Source organism: Podarcis cretensis (assembly GCF_951804945.1).
Source record: "Podarcis cretensis genome assembly, chromosome: 2".
NCBI lineage: Eukaryota > Metazoa > Chordata > Lepidosauria > Squamata > Lacertidae > Podarcis > Podarcis cretensis.
In genome coordinates, this window is record NC_137171.1 from 51,631,923 (window position 1) to 51,644,920 (window position 12,998).

Below are 12,998 nucleotides of genomic sequence, written 5' to 3' on the forward strand. Positions count from 1 at the left end.
GCACCATTAGTCAGCCAGAAGTGCAACAACATTTGAAATAAGTAAAAGCTTTTTTAAAAAAGAAGTAGAAGGGGAGTGTAAGGGGGGGGTTTGAAACACCATATATACACTGGTGCTGAGTCAGCATTGGTTGGCCAGGAAAGAGATCTTGTGGTCATGCTAAACAACTCACTGAAAATATCAATCCATCGTGTGGCAGAAGTGAGAAAGGTGAACTTAATGTTAGCATGCATTAAGAAAGGATTGAAAATAAAACTACCAATACCACAATGCCTTTATATATATATTTGATGTGGTTGTATTTAATGAAGGTGCACAGAGAAAATGGCTAGATATAAGTTTCCCCTCCTCATAATAAAATCTGGGGCAGGCTCAGATCTACTATGAAATGAATGAAGCTTAAGCTTCGGGGCTCCTAATCCCGAAAGGGCGCCGGAAGCAACTGTAGTCCACATTGCTTAAAAGTTTGGGGTCTAGTAGACCCAATTTGCATTGCAGAACTCAAATTGATTATTTTTGTTGTTGTATATGTTTCAACAATCCCAAACTTTGGGAATCAGTAGCACAGGTGTTATAAAGGTTTGGTGATCTGTTGTGGAACAACTCCATTGAAGAAGATAGGAGTGGTTACTCAGACCTCATTGCTGGTTGCAAAGGGGCCGCCATAACAGTTCAAGCTTCAGGTCCTCAAAAATGCAGGCCCACCCCTGATCTGGGGTCAACCATAGAATCTGAACAATGGGAGATTTAGGGATGATAAAAGGAAGTACTTTTTCATACAGTGAAAATGCCTGTATTCAAACAGTGGTCTGTCAAAGGCAGAGGCCGCAAAAAAAAACCCACAGTCCATTGGAAAACAGAGGGAAATTTGAGCACCAAACACCTTTTCTTCTTATATTCCCTAGTGGCATAAAGCTCAATTAGGAAACACTGAAATCAAACCATAGTATTTGTCTAAAATTCTGCAGACTTTGGTGAAAGATTCCACCCACACAAAAAGGTCATCTTGCAGCCAAACGAACAATGCCTTCATTCTCCTTTGTGCAAGAGGATGCATCTAAGGAGGCACAAAATGAGAAAAAATGGCCAACTTGCTCTGGAAATAAATTAAGCCCTCCCTTTGTATAGATACAATCACGTGCCAAAATATAGAGAAACAAACATTCCCTGCCACACTGTCCTGCCCTTTTAGGGTTTCATTTGCTCATTCATCAGCCTTGGCTTGGTGACGCATTATCAGTATCATGTTCCACCTTGATTGTTTCCCTTCTGTTTGACTAGGCATGAGTTCTTACAGATCATTGCCTGTTTCCACAAAGAAGTCCATTTCAGCTGCAAGACAGCAAGCGTGCCGGCCGTGTGCTCCACAGAGCACGTAGAGCAACATGACTCTGTCACCTTCCAATAGCAAAAGAACAAGATGTTTCAAGTGGCAGGTTGGAATTTCACTTCCCTAAGGAAGCAGATGGTGCACAGGGTGTTACAGGTGGTGTGCAGCTCCTTTTAAGAGGTCAATTAATGTGGCAGTAGAGTGTGATATCCTAAAAAGGGTGGAGAGGGAGAGAGACCAGAATATCTATTGCCAGCTCACACACAGGACATCTCACAAATGATACTCCCACAGGGTAATGGAGCACTGTGTACAGTGGTACCTCGGGTTAAGTACTTAATTCGTTCCAGAGGTCCGTTCTTAACCTGAAACTGTTCTTAACCTGAAGCACCACTTTAGCTAATGAGGCCTCCTGCTGCTGCCGCGCCGCCGGAGCACAATTTCTGTTCTCATCCTGAAGCAAAGTTCTCAACCTGAAGCACTATTTCTGGGTTAGCGGAGTCTGTAACCTAAAGCGTATGTAACCTGAAGTGTATGTAACCCGAGGTACCACTGTATATTGTTAGCAAACTTGGCTACTTTGGGGCCCATGGAGAGCTGACTAGAATATTTCCCCTCATTTCCACCCCCAGATTCCCTGTTCCTAGCATAGACATGGCAGCCTCCATTGTGGAACTTCGTTGCCAACCAAGGCTAGTGCATAGGTGCTGGACAGAGGGCTCCTGGGAGGAGGAATAGCTGAGGACTACAAATTTATCAGGGGCCAGGTCTGTTCTAGGTCTTGCCACCATTCATTTACCAGATTTGTTCTCTGATGCTAGTGATATATTTTTTAAAAATTTAGTCTGGCATATTTGCCCAACCCTGTGAACACCAGTGTTCTCAAATGTTTGGTATTATGCCTCCATCCCACTCTGCAGCAAGGCCCCTACACTATGACGTGCATCTCTTTGCAATTCCTTCCTCATCTTTCCTTCCTTGTGAGTTGTTTATTGCTGCTGAGATTTGCTATCTCTGTGGGACAGCAAGAAGAAGAAGATCATAAAATACTTGCAAAAGATCAGTCAACAGAACATTTAAAACCATGGCCAGCTGACCATAAACAAATCACTCGGCCTCAGCCTGTTGACAGTCTATACAGCATTTGCTTTCATGAAAGCAGTTCAGATATTGTTTGCTCTAAGCACAAACGCTGCCACCTTAAATGCCATTACCAACTGGGCTTTTCCAAGATCAGCTGCTCATTTTCTGCCATTGGCGTGAGCGCAGGAAGAGGGGGCGGGGGAAGCACACCTCCCCCGACAGTGCAATCCCGATGGGGTGCCATCGTGGCTGCCCCCCGTCCACGCTGGGCGCCACGCCCCTGGGACGCACACCATACCTCCGGGACGTGCGCCAGCCATGCCCCCGCCTGCTCTCCACCCCCAGTGCCGGAGCATGAAGCTCCACCATTGGGGCCGCGTTCTGCATACTAGCCAACCACTTTTTGTCTGATCTGCATTTGCAAACATGTTCATGAAAAATGGACTGGTGTTTCCATCTCCTTCAAGCCCCACATTTGGCTTTCCCCTGCTTAAAGGCTATCTCAGCATTTACCCAGCATGTGTCACACAGGTGAAACTTGAAGAATACTGAAATTTCTGGGAAATGTTGGGGAACACCTGGGGAACATACCCCTAAGAGCTATGTTGTGCACCTAACACTATTGTAGGAACATTTCTGAGGGAGAATGAGCAGAACGATGGACACCTATGCATTGCCAAAAAAGAGAGAATGTATCAGCAATAAATAAATAAATAAATAGACACATATTTACATAAAATCTGCATGTGCTGAATTAAATGCAAATCTAGACATGCCTATAATTTAAATGGAAATACACATTATCTCCCCATAGTGGGCAGGACTGTGACCAGATGACCAATGTTACCTGCTAAATGTTGAAAGGCAACTCCAAGGGCCCTGGTCTGCCCTCTTAAGGTTTCCTAGATTGGTTATTTCCACAAATAACTTAAAAATCACCCACCATTCTAAAATATTGTGACAGTGTACCAAAAAAAGGGACATTAACTAAAACAACAACAATAATAATATATTAAATCATCTGTAAAACTAACAACTGTTTTTCTTTAAACCAGACTTAGGCCCAGCAGCCCTTCCAACAGAGCCGTGCTTCCTGATCTGTGAGTTGCAGCTTGCAAATGGATCAACCTAAAATAATCATTGCTTTTAGTCCTTAACTGGTATGAATATGACCTACAACTTTTTATTCCGTTGGCCTATTATAATGCTGTGTTGAAACTTGCAATTGAACATGAGAAAGGCTCCAGTCTTGCATTTTCATACTTGGGAACTCTTCTCTGGCCACAAGGTGCTTGCCATCAGAGGTGAATTGTAATCGGCACTCAAAACAACTCCCTGTATGGGTGCCTTGTGGTGAACCTCCACTGGACCCCTCTCTGGGATTATTTAATAGTTAAACCAAGGGTGATCTGAAGTCTACTGAGTTGAAATAAGAAATATTATCTTTGCCTTATGTATTAAAAATGATCTGAGACCATGTCTGACGACTATCAAATTCCTCATTGGCCTTCGCAATGGCAAAATGCAAGCTCAGCCACCCCACTGGTACTTGCCAGAGAGGCTAACTTATTTAAAATATTCATAGTTTCTTACATCTAACACTGTTTTGTGTAACCACATGTTTGTAGAATAACTTTTTATAGCTTACGAGGCAATATCCTGCAATCACACGGCTGGTGATCTTCCGTTCCCATAAACAAAACTGTGAATAACTTTCTAAGCACTATAAATATTTTAACAAATGCCACATTAATAGGCAGGTTAAGTAAATTTTTGCTTGGATGCCTCAAGTAATGGTTATAAAAGAGGCAAACTTGCATTAAAATACATGAAACCATTGGCTGACAAGCACCTAAAGTTGAAAATTCATGTGATAATAAGATGGGTCCATACCAAGGACATTTGGACTTGTTGGTTAACGTAGCAAAATGATTGGGAGCCACTGAAATAGAAGACTGAACTTGGTAAATTAGGGCTCATTTTATAGAAAATGTCCCCTGTCTGACATTCCAGAGACCTGCTGCCAGTCCGTGCAGGCAATACTGAGCTCAGTGCAGCAATGGGTCTGGCTCAGTATAAAGCAGCTTCCTAGGTTCATGTGTACAAATTGCTCTCATTCCTGCGCTCCAATCACCCAGCAAAGGTTGTCTGCCTTACATAGTGTGTTTGGTTCTAGCATAACATTAAGAGATACGTTCAGCAGTGGGCAAGTGCTAGCTAAAAATGCTGAGCCAGTCCTGGGACAGCAGGCAGGCAGGGTGGGGAGAGATGACTGTTTGCTTTCTTTTCTTCTCTAAACTTTGAACTTCAGGAAATCAATGGGCCGCAGGTGGCTGGAGAAGAACATGCTTTCCTGTCAAAATCATTTCCTGCTCAGTTCTGTGGATACCGAAAGCCAGCAAGAGGCTAAACAATTTGTTCCCTTTGTCCCATGGCCTTGACTCACATTTGCCATGAGTTCTGTTTCTTTCTGGACGCTCATATCAAGTTGTGTGCAATTACGCAGGCAGGACAACAGGGCAGTCGGAGGAGATGCTATGACTATGGTACCTGGAAATTTTCAAAAGAAAAAGACAAGAAAATAGCCCTGATTGGAACAGAACAAAGGGTGCTACCCAGGCCTCTTACTCTTCCTGTATTGGAAAGAAAAGTCACTTGGTTATTTGAAAACGTGCAGACATTATTATCCAGGCATTTCAATCCACAAAGCTACCTTCTTGATTCTGGGAAACTCAAATGACAGGAACCTGCTAGGTAGCACAAAGGAAAGTAATATCGCTATTCAGAACAGCTTCTGCTTTTCATTGACTTTCATCATCTGCGGCTCTCGGTCTGCTTTGTAGCTGTCTGCCAGGTAATTTCCGTTCATTACTTGTGGGATAGTATGTACTCGGCCCCAAGTGTGGGTCCCTTCCAACTCTACAATTCCTTGATTTTATGACTCCAAAATTTATTAAGTTCAATAGTGATACTAAAGATGGGTATTACCTATCTACAGCAGAACAAATGAGGATCACCAAAAAATTAACATCATCTGCTTAAATCTGCAAACAGCTGCAGTATTTATGATTTCAAAATGCACCTGGGGGCAGGATAGGTCTAATTTGTATAATTCAATCAAATATTTCCTGTGATTGGATTTAACAACATGCACAGGGTGGTATCCAACTAAGTCCTACTCCAAGTAGACCCATTCAAATTAATGAACTTAAGTTAGTTATATGCATCTGTTTCAATGGGTCTACTCTAAAATTGGCTGCAACCCACAATACATAACACAATTTTGTTGCACTCGGGTTCTGCTCAGGGGCTTCCTAGGGGCATCTGAGAGGTCACTGTGAGACTAGAGATGGGTCTTTGGCCTGATTCTGCAGGGCTCTTGTTATGTCCTTATCTACACATGCAAGTAGTATTGCTTGATACAGCCATGGAAAGCCAAAGTCATTGATATGCATTAATGCAGTATGATGGAGCTTAAACCTTTACACAATGGCCCAAATGTTCCTTTGCTCATCTTTCCTTGGTTGACTAGCAGGCCTAACTATGGCTCATTTCACCAAAATCTTTTTCAGTGCTGATGAAATATACAGGGTTTTTGTATAGTTAATAGCCGGAAAGGAAAACAACTGTTAATTTTGTGTGGCATTTTGGGGAGTTAAAGGTAAAGGTAAAGGTACCCCTGCCCGTACGGGCCAGTCTTGACAGACTCTGGGGTTGTGCGCCCATCTCACTTAAGAGGCCAGGGGCCAGCGCTGTCCAAAGACACTTCCGGGTCACGTGGCCAGCGTGACATCGCTGCTCTGGCGAGCCAGAGCCGCACACGGAAACGCCGTTTACCTTCCCGCTGGTAAGCGGTCCCTATTTATCTACTTGCACCCGGAGGTGCTTTCGAACTGCTAGGTTGGCAGGCGCTGGGACCGAGCAGCGGGAGCGCACCCCGCCGCAGGGATTCGAACCGCCGACCTTTCAATCGGCAAGCCCTAGGCGCTGAGGCTTTAACCCACAGCGCCACCTGCGTCAGGGTGGCTAACAGAACTAACCTCTCCCCATCGGAGTTCTCTTCAGGACTAAACATGATACAGAATATAGGCTGGCCCTCCAAAAGTTTCTTTAAGGAGCATGAAGGAGAAAATGTAAGTTTGGGAATTTGGACAGAGGAAGGTTAATGGGGCTAGAAAAGATGGGTTGAAGTTGGTGAAACCTGCAATTTGGAGTATTTCCAGCCTCTCCATTTCATCTCCCTCCCACCTCTCCACCATTTTCCATTTTCGCATACTTGGTCCCCTTTGGGCTATTCTGAGGTTTCCCCTCCCCTCTTTAAGGGAAATGCAGTTTTGTTGTCCTACAAACATGTCCTTTCTCAAAGCAATGTTGTACACAGTTTTGCCTAATGTACACATTTTTTAAAGAAAAAAACCCTGTATCTCCCTAATATGATGTATTTGTTTCATTAACATTTGCAATTTATGCAAAACGTTTGGACAAGCAAGATACCAAAATTCAGAGATGTTTGAATTTCCAAAGATGATGGAGTTTCAGCCTGCATATTGTTTAAGGAAGTACCAGTTAGGTAGCTCACATTAAACCAAAGCAAATTCCTCTCCCCCATTCGTACCTATGAGCTTCAAAAAAACATTTAGCCTAGCTGTGTGCCATTCTCTAAGACCACTGAATAGCCACTTACTGAAGAGAGAATTATTTGCCCTGCATGTATTATTTATCCTTGTAGGCATAAGGATAAATAAATTCAGGCAGCAGTGGATTAAGGATGTATTGATTGCTACCATAGCTAATTCCAAGTCAGTCTTCAACCTACATAAAGAAAAAGAAAGTAGGAAAATGTTTGCTTTCACAGTTTATTGGTTATGTCCAACTGAAGGGTGCACTGAATGTGGTAGAATTAACTCTAAGATCTTTGCAATTCACACAAGGACAATACTTGATTTGGTACTTGAAAATAAGCCCATTTTTTTAAGGTTACGTACTTTCATCTAATGCTGCTCCAGTTGGCTATACTGCACTTCTAATTAGCAACTAGTAATTTCCGCCTCCCATATCAACTCTTTTGAGCTGTCCTTGGTACAAAATGTGGCTGTAAAATGAGCATTTTCCTCTTCTCTCATCTTCGGTCTTATTCACCCCTTTGTTAGCTTTGCCACTAACACTTTGGTGAATTGATTAGATGCCTCATGACTTTCACAGCTGCGTAACTGTCAGAAATCAACTGATGACTATCATTGCATCTCCATGAATCTGCCTGTTTTTGCCTGTTATGCAGCTGTCAACTATCAATGACATACATTGCTCATATTAAAAGCTGGTAAACTTTTCATGCAATCCCTGTACTACACACACACACACGTACGTATATGTATATGTATATGTATATGTATATGTATATGTATATGTATATGTATGTATATCTTTAGAAAGAGATGGGGTTTCTGGATCTGTCTGGGTGTCCTCAGGCAACCTCCATGCACATCCTATGACTGTAGGGTTGTAGTAGTACAACAAGAACTACCCATCAATTGTGCACACTTGTGCACATGAAACAATATTATATTGACCCTATCGCTTTTGGAAGAGCTGACTGCCAAGGAAAAAGGAGAACCAGTATTCGAACAATGGTACAAGTAATCCATTATTTTGGCTTCTTTTCAAGACCCAGTGTAGATTTGCCTTGCAAAAAACACAGTGATGAAACTGAGATAACAGGCCTCATGTACATTTGTTTATGAAAGCACTTCATGCTACCCAATCAGCCAAAGACGGATAAGGATACAGTAACATGACAATAATTTTGACTCAGGTTTCAGGGTCAGTCATTCTGGTTGCACTAAAATCTTCGTGTAGCTTCTCCTAATTTGTAAATGATTGGTAGGGAACCTTTGGCTTCCTAGACATTGCTGAACCAAAACTCCCACAATACCTGGCCATTAGCCATGCCAGCTGGGCAGGACCGGATTTAGATGAAGAGAGACCCTAAGCTACTCCACTTGTGAGGCCGCTACCCACCCACCATTTTTCTTAGGAAAATGAAGTTGTAATTGGCCTGGGTAGGCTGGTCTTCCTGTTATATACCTGCTGGGATTGACAAGGCATATGACCCTCACCTGAATCTCATAGCTCTCCTGACAGGTGATTTGGTCTGCAGCCACAGTGTGGAAATAAAGGAGGAGATTGCCCACCAGATACCAGGCACTCTATTATTCAAATTAGGCCCCAGTGTTTTTCTTACAATCCCATTCTCAATGAATTAATCAATTTTAATCTAACATGTAAATTCTCAAAACTTTCTTATTTGTTAATTCGAGCAACTGCTGTTCTCACTTCATTACAAACAGTATTTCTACCTGCAACACACTTGAGCAAACCTGCTCCTCTTCATTTCACAAATATTTTGTTTCCATTTGCAATTGTAGCTGCTTCTGATGAGTTATCATTTAACTCTTGGGGGGGGGATTAGCATCAGACGTCATGTGCATAGAAGTTGCCAAATCAATAAACAAACTAGAAGAGTTACTGTTAATAGCATCAGTTTTCCTATAACTTGATATTGCTGGAAAGTTCTGATGAACTGCAAAAGCATTTTAGTTTGCTTTCTGTTGCCACCTTGGAATTTTTCTTTATTAGTGCCACTTTGTTTTGTACAATTCCTTGCAAATGAAGGAAAACAAACTTTCTGCTTGTATATGTTGATAATATAATTTTGGTTACTGAGAACAAACAAGATTGTACAAAAACAAGATTGGGTGCAGGCCTGGCAGGACATAGGCATCCTATGACAAAGGTGACCTGTGTGCTTGCTTGCTTAATTAACAGCTGTTGGGATCTTCAAGGTCCCTGCTCTCCCTTCTTATAGTCTTTATATTGGACCTGGAGACTCCAATAGAGAGCTTTCACCATTATCTGCACAACAGGGGGTGTTCAGCCAACAGTGCAAAGGCTGAGCTGAAGTATTTCCTGCTGGTTACCTGCTTTCAGCAATAGGGGTCGCTGTTTGGTAGTACCGAATTGGTTAGCTATCAGATTCTAGAGCTGCCTATTGGTGGCTCTTAGGTAATTCCAAAAATACTGAGTCCATTCATAAAACACAGTGTTCCTTCATAGCTTACTCATAGCCTATCATTTTATTTGCCTCTTTCTCTGCTCCTTCTTCTCCTTTTTTTTTTTTTTTTTTTTTACTCCTTCCCTGCTCCCTCCCCCTCTAAATGTGTCACCCAACGTGCCTTTCTGCCTTTCTCCTCTGGCTAGTTGTGCATCTCTCCTCTGATGGGCCTGCCTTGCCCAGCCTCTTCCGTTCTGTTTCCCTCCCTTCCATGGGTCTGACCACTGAGCTGACAACACAGGTGGGGAGCTTCTGTACCAGCCACTCCTGACAATGTGAATTTGAAAAACACAACTGTGCAGTTTAGGAATGGAGCCTTTCCCTTAGCAATGCTATCATGAGACACCTTGGGAATTGCCAGATGTAAGCTTACCTCATGGATATTGCCACAAGCCCATTTGGAGAGAGCTTTTCATTATTTTTTTTCTTTTGCCAAGAACCTGCTCCCATTCCAAATCAACATACTAGTTAGGAAGGGGGGAGAAGCTGTACAGGGACTTCGCTCTTCCCATGCCAGGAAGTTGGGACTTTCATGTCATCAAAAGGAGACACTTTCTCTCCAGGTACCATTTGCTGACACCGGAAGGAAAGGGTCACACAGGTATTTACACAGCAGATGTGGCTGTGTGTAAGAGAGAGGGCGAGCTGCTGGAATCTATTAGTTAAACAAATAAGGAAAAGCTGATTAATAAAAGAAAAGCAAAATGCATCTGAGGAGGCTTAATTCACTCAGCTCACAGCAAAGGTGCTGGAGACCTTATCTAGCTTCCTGTTGCTTCAAGGCCATGTTGGTGTGTGTCTCCCCACTTCACCTTATCTTACACAACATAATGAGCATGATAATAGCTTCTATCATCCCTGGACAGATCAAGTGACAGAAGTTCGATTTTTTTGCAATTATCTCACCCTCTGGTGGCTGCAGTCTAAAGAGGAAATGCCCCCTTATATTCCAATAAGTCAACTATAAGTGACAGAAGCGTCAATCCCATGGTGGAACTGATGTTAGGGCACAATTGTAGAAGCTGTTTGCTCCCATTGAAACTTGAAGGAAAGAGGCACATACACTCCACCAATTTCCCTGGAGCCTAAGTGCATCTCATTTTCTATCTATTGCATCTGTGTTCTATAATAATAAAAAAGGCAATGAAACTCTGTGGCAGCTTAAAAGCTGACTTCAAAGGAAGTGGGTGACAATTGTTTTACAAGGAAGGCCTCATGACAAACCGAAGGCATCCAACAAGAACGTATGAAGAGGTTGGATAAAATTACAAGGTTACTTCAGCTCTGACATTCTGTACTTGGTCATAACAAAAGTTACAGCCTGCTTTTTTATATTCTTTGATTTACCTATCAAAGCATAAATCCATTCAACAGAATCTTATAAAACCAAACAATGCAGAAAGCAATGCTTGGAGATGTATCTACGCGTGTGTAAGTCAGAAAAAAAGGCTTCTTAAAACCAAAAATATATATATAATCAACCTCTTTCTGAATAATTCTGATGTCAGGCTCTGGCAGGCTGCTTTTGGGTGGCGAAGTGTTTAGCTGACAAGGCTACAGTCCCTTACTGTGCTCAAAACACATTTTGGGAGGGAAGAAAACTTAATCACTCAGTTACTTGTTAAGCTTTATTGCTTTGTCTCCCCTCTTTTATTGATGCAGGCAGCAAATCACTAAGTGCTGCTCATACAAACTAAAGCACCCTGAACTGCTCCAGGGAAATTTCCCAGTTACTCTAATCATGCAGTCAGTGCCATTTTGGAACAGCTTGAACAAAGGACCTCACTGCCCTTTAAAACATACACATTCTGGTAGTCCTCTGCTCCAGTCAATGCTTGGCCATTCTATCTTGGCCAACAGTGAACAAATGCATAAGCCAAATGCAAAAACAAACTATACCAAAGACCTTATCCTCACAACACTGACACAAAAACTCTGCACATACATCAAACAAAAGAATGAAAGATCACCACCCCCTTCTTTTCCCCCCTCTTCCTGATTCTTCTCCCCCCCACAACCTCACAGTGTCTATGACAGCAGTGTCTCACACCAAATGTAACTGACCTGTAGAAAGGACTCCATTAATTGAAAACAAACATTCTATGTACCCTTGCTAACTATGAAAATCGTTTAATAAAAACATCAAATAAAAAAACACAAGGCTTAGCAATCATTTCTTTTGCAGCATTTTACGTTATGTTACTGATTCTTCCATACAACGGACAATAAATAAAGTGTATCAGTTTTTGCACCCCCATTTTATGGAAGACACTAACTAGATTGCCTTGCTGTACACAGAGTATTGTGCCAAGATTAGTAATGGGGACCCAGAACTTGCAGGACAATCCTATATATGTTGACTCAGCATGTAAGTCCCAATGAATTCCATTTGGTTATAATAATAATAATTTATTATTTATACCCCGCCCATCTGGCTGGGCCTCCCCAGCCACTCTGGGCGGCTTCCATAGAAACCAAAAATACAGTAAAATATCACACGTTAAAAACTTCCCTGAACAGGGCTGCCTTAAGATGTCTTCTGAATGTCAGGTAGTTGTTTATCACTTTGACATCTGCTGGAAGGGCGTTCCACAGGGCGGGCGCCACTACCGAGAAGGCCCTCTGCCTAGTTCCCTGTAGCTTTGCTTCTCGCAATGAGGGAACCGCCAGAAGGCCCTCGGCACTGGACCTCAGCGTCCGGGCAGAACGGGGGTGGAGATGCTCCTTCAGGTATACTGGACTGAGGCCGTTTAGGGCTTTAAAGGTCAGCACCAACACTTTGAATTGTGCTCGGAAACATACTGGGAGCCAATGTAGGTCTTTCAAGACCGGTGTTATATGGTCTCGGCGGCCGCGCCCAGTCACCAGTCTAGCTGCCGCATTCTGGATTAGTTGTAGTTTCCGAGTCACCTTCAAAGGTAGCCCCACGTAGAGTGCATTGCAGTAGTCCAAGCGGGAGATAACCAGAGCATGCACCACTCTGGCGAGACAGTCCGCAGGCAGATAAGGTCTCAGCCTACGTACCAGATGGAGCTGGTAAACAGCTGCCCTAGACACAGATTTGACCTGTGCCTCCATGGACAGCTGTGAGTCCAAAATGACTCCCAGGCTGCGCACCTGGTCCTTCAGGGGCACAGTTACCCCATTCAGGACCAGGGAATCCTCCACACCTGCCCGCCTCCTGTCCCCCAAAAACAGTACTTCTGTCTTGTCAGGATTCAACCTCAATCTATTAGCCGCCATCCATCCTCCAACCGCCTCCAGACACTCACACAGGACCTTCACCGCCTTCACTGGTTCTGATTTAAAAGAGAGGTAGAGCTGGGTATCATCCGCATACTGATGAACACCCAGCCCAAACCTCCTGATGATCTCTCCCAGCGGCTGCATGTAAATGTTGAAAAGCATGGGGGAGAGGACAGAACCCTGAGGCACCCCACAAGTGAGAGCCCAGGGGTCTGAACACTCATCCCC